This window comes from Crocodylus siamensis, chromosome 11 (genome assembly GCF_052110815.1).
Source record: "Crocodylus siamensis isolate JL-2025a chromosome 11, ASM5211081v1, whole genome shotgun sequence".
In the NCBI taxonomy this organism is placed as follows: domain Eukaryota; kingdom Metazoa; phylum Chordata; order Crocodylia; family Crocodylidae; genus Crocodylus; species Crocodylus siamensis.
Window position 1 is genome coordinate 56,168,294 of NC_143405.1, and position 4,764 is coordinate 56,173,057.

The following is a 4,764-nucleotide window of genomic DNA, read 5'->3' on the forward strand; positions in this document are numbered from 1 at the left end:
AATATTCATCCACTAAGAAACCTGAGACTGGGGAGTTACTGCAGGGCTGTTACTGCAATGATGTGCGCTGGGTGAAACTAAAGGCCACACAATAAACGAGGCTTCAGACTTGGGAACCATGAGTTGCTTCCCAAACAGCTGGTGCATAATTACAAACTAATGCATACACGTCTGTGGATCCGGGGGGATTCAAGTCCAGACTTTGCATTTGGACAAAGACTCATGAGTATCTGGAAGTATCCAGGAGAGCTGAAATTGGCCAAGTGAATCTACTTTGAATGTGTGGACTAATTTTTGTGAGGGAGCATAAGACTGATAGAAAACCACATTTGTAAGCAGAATAGGGCAGGGCCCTTAAGACTCAAAAATACAGAGAAAGGATTTTTCTAGAAAGAATAGCTAGATTTGCTTTTTTTGCTTTCCTTCCAGCCCCTTTTACATTAACTTTTTCCACCCCCCCACATAAAGCACCTGCAAAATACAAAAAGAAACTGAAATGATAACACTGCATCTTCTTACCCATAATATCTTGTCCTTCCTTCCATTATCCCCCTTTCATTTTTGGCATAGCTACATATAATTCAACCACATGCAAAGTACTTTTCTGGTGCTTTTAATTATAACAGCAAGACTTTGTATACGCTGCAGCTGCATGTTAAAAGGTTGGATTCCTACGGTAGACTACCCAATTTGCATATGCAGTTTACCCAACTGTCCATGCAAATTTGTTTTCTTGCCCACAAAAAAATAATAGGACTTAAAAACCCAGAATGATCCTGAGGCTGCTGCAAAGCGGAAGGCAAGGTTCTTACTCAGAGGTTTCCCATAAAGATTTACATGACACCAAAGAAAATGGGCCTTCACTCTGTATGCCAGTCTGGCCTGGCAGGCTGGCAAAGACAGCGATCTCGGGCTGCATGACGTCCAGATAAATGGATCTCCGCAGGTGTCCATTCATTTCTTTTCAGCTCACAGTGGAGTCTTTGCGTTGCAGAGGTGGGGAAATCTTTTTGGTTCTCCAGGCTCTCCTGGGAGTTGATTGCAGGTTCGTTGCTTTCCTCCTGTAGGATTCTTCATAGTGTTGACAAGCAAAATGCCTCTAGGCTTGCAGGCTGCAGCGTATACAAACTCTTGCTGTTATAATTAAAGGCTCCAGAAAAGTACTTTGTACATGGTTTGCAAAAAGACTTCATGGTCTTAACAAGGAAAAATGCCTCTGGGGTTGCAGGGACCTTTTGAAAGGTACCCACTGGTGGCCTCTAAGCAGTTGGCTGGGTGACTGCTTTGGGTTAACTGTGAGGAAAGGGGGTGAAGTCAAATGAACTCTGAATCTTGGCATCCTGGCAGAGACTGCAGGGCTGTTGTGTGCAGTTCTGGAGCTCAGGGTGAGGGTGAATGCCTAGCTCTGCTGAAGTCGACAGTTTTTTCATTGACTGAAAATAGGGACAGAATTTCACACCACTTCTCTTTCATTCCCTTTTGCACTGAGCTGGTTTGGGGATCATTTTTCTCATTCAGGAAAAGAACCAGGTTTAGACCAGTAGGATTTAAGGATTCTGTCTGTGCACATTGGCACTTTTCCTGGCTCCATAACTGTGAAGGCAGAGGTCACCTAAAGCAGACATAAGGAACACAAAGATGATCCGTCACCCCATTTTCAACCCAAGCCCCGTTTTCATTTGCTTATTTGCATTAGGTTAGCCGATTGCGCCTGTAACCTCTGGGAGCACACCCACCTGTACCGGAATAGGACCAGCTTCTCTCTCTGCACAAAGAAAAGTGCTACTGTGAACTCACTCCACTGCACTTGGCTGGAAAAAAAAGGCACTTAGAAACCTTGGCCCTAAGCGTAAGTGGGTAAATGAAAAACCTCCCCGAAACGTCACTGCCCTTGAGTGGGATTTCTGGGCTTGCCTACAGGAGTGCAGCCAACTCCCACTTACATGCCAACTCCCTTCAGATGCTTTGACATCCCAGTCCTAGAAAGTATATGCTGTATCCCCAGCTCGCAGTTCCCCAGGAGAGCGCACTTTGAATGAATGTTTGTTTTTTCAGTTTACGTTCTCGTTGCTTCCCTTGTTATCTGTTACTTACCTTGTGAAATCCACATTGTAAAACAAATGTAGACCTCGAAAACTGCATAAGCAACTTTGTCTTGGAACTTGTTTTGCTTTTGGTGACCAGGTTTTGCAACTTGTCTGCAGAGTTTTTCCTTGTGTGGTTCAGGGCCAGTGCTCTGGCTGCCCCATGCGGGTGGTAATCAGCTTTATTCGGACCAACAAGTGACTTGTAAATTGTTTTCCATTTGAGCAGTGCTTAGAAATGATGAAGTCCTGGCCTGTCTCAGAGATGCTAAGGTATTATGAAAAATAAAAAAATAAAAATAATAGATGAGCCAGTCCCTGAGCTGTGTACATTGGCATAGCTCCAGTGAAGTTAATAGAAGCCATTCATGTATCTTAGTGCCCTAAATGCCTTTTCTGTAGGTTATTTCAATGGATTTGAGAAGCATGGCTATGGCAGGCTGGAATCAGTGTGTTTCCTCACAGAGCTTCACACAGAGTAGAGGTGAACATATTTCCTATGCATGTATTTCATGCCTTTAAATATCTTTATATACGAGAATATTAAATCTATCTTTCTTTCATTTATTCAGCTCTCTGTACTAGAAGGCTACCACAGGGATTATGTAGTATATTTAAGTCCCTTTTGCATTACAGTACTGTAAGTTCAGTGATTAGGAACTGCACTTACCAGTCAAACTAGTGCTACCACCAGAAAATGTGATCAAACATGAAAGAGAGGCATATTAAGCTTTTGTGTTTGAACAAATATTTGTGTTTCTGATTAAATGTCTCAAATAAAAATTAAAGACAATCTTTGGAGTTTTAGTATTATTGACAAGTGGGGTGCATCGCTAGGAAATTACGCAAACACTTGCATATATTTCATGACAAGGAGAAAATAGCTAATTTTCACGAGACCAGGACAAATGCTCTAGGTTCTTAGCACCTGTAAAAGCGACAGCATTATTCAAGAAGGGTCGTATTGTCATCCCATTACTTAAATTTCTTCACTGACTCCACGTGGCATACAGCATGGCCAGCAACCCTTTACAAGCTGTGGGCTGGAACAACCTGATCCTGGTCTGATCTGGGCCAGGTGGCTTCAGTGGCATGTGAGCAGCAGTGGGATACTTTTCCCATGCCCATGCTGGGGCTAGGCAGCTGCACTCAAGCCGCCACCTCTTTCTACAAGCCCCCAACTGTGGCATGGGCACAACTTCCAGCTGGTGGAGAGCAGGTATCTGCAAACTGTGTCTGCATTACTACCTCTTCTCCCTGCATGCCCTCTCCCCAACCAGGGCAGGGGGTTGGACTCGATTTATTGAGGTCCCTTCAAACCATAGCATCTATGAATCATCTGCAGCATCAAGTTCTGATAGGGGCACCATTACATGAAGGTGAGAGGTTTTGCAAATACTTCTACCTGCTGAGTAGAGAAGAGCCTTTAAGCAAAGCATTATAAAGCTGGAGTTCTTACGAAGAGCTCTGCCATATGGTAAAGCAACTGGCACAAAACTGGGAAGCTCTACATGGAAAGCTCAGACCTTTATCTGGAGAGCGAGCCTTTTGATGTGCCTGGAGAGTTCATTTGGTCTATTCTGTAGTGACCAAACAAGCAGCTTCTTTTTAAACTCCAAGTAACTCCAAACTCTGACTCGTCTTTTTTTCTCCCCCATTCTATTTTGAGAGGCATGCTTGCTGGGTAAATGCAACAGGAGTCCACAACATGTACAACATCTGGAGCAGAACATAAATCCAGCTTCAGAAACCATGCTAGCAAAAAGAGCACCGAGTCTGCAAAACCAAATAGGCAACTCATGGCTCGAATACTGTCTCTGACTTACCATTGACCTAAAACCAGATGCCAAATGATGGATGGCATCCACAGAACTGAATCAGAGAGAACCCTTCGCCACACAAAAGCACCAAATAAATGACAGTACAGAAACAACAGATGGTGATAAATACAATATTGATACCCAGGGCACTATGTAAATTGGAAGACACACAATAGCATCATACCAGGTGACAGTCCAGTGGAACCCTACATAACGAGAACTGGATGAGGATGCTGTCAAAGGAATCTAGTAAAGGTGACGTATCCTGATGTAGCGTATAAATCTTTCCAAAAGGACCACAAGAAAGGTAATCCCAACTGCTAGAATGTGTTTGCCCTACCTACAAACTTGTAGCAGAAATTCGGACACCTGTGCTCGGACTGCAATTCCTTCCTACCGGAGCAACCTGCCGCTCACGTTCTGTAGCTTGCATTTTCCCCTTGACCTTTCCTAGGGTTTAAGAGGCTTTTTGAGTGGCTTCATCTTTTTTTCCCCTCCTTTTTCCTTCCATATCCAAATGTGCTTCTCACTGATATTCTTAATCAGGATAGACTCTACTATATACCACAGCAGTCAACATGTGCTTTGAAGGGCCACTTATCTACGCAAGGGCACTCAATCATCGAAAATTCATCCAGTCCTCAGATACCTTTTTGTCACTGTAGGAAGCAGAATTTGTCTAGAGACTTCATGTAAATTGATTTCTCTGCCTCCGCATAGTGCCTGTGGGAATGCAAAGGCCCTTCTCACTTTGCATTTTCCAGTCAGTGACAATCCAAGAAGGTAAGCACTCCTGTCGAAGTTTGTCACAAGCTATAATCAGGGACATAGGAAAAATGCTCCTGAAAGACAAGTATCTT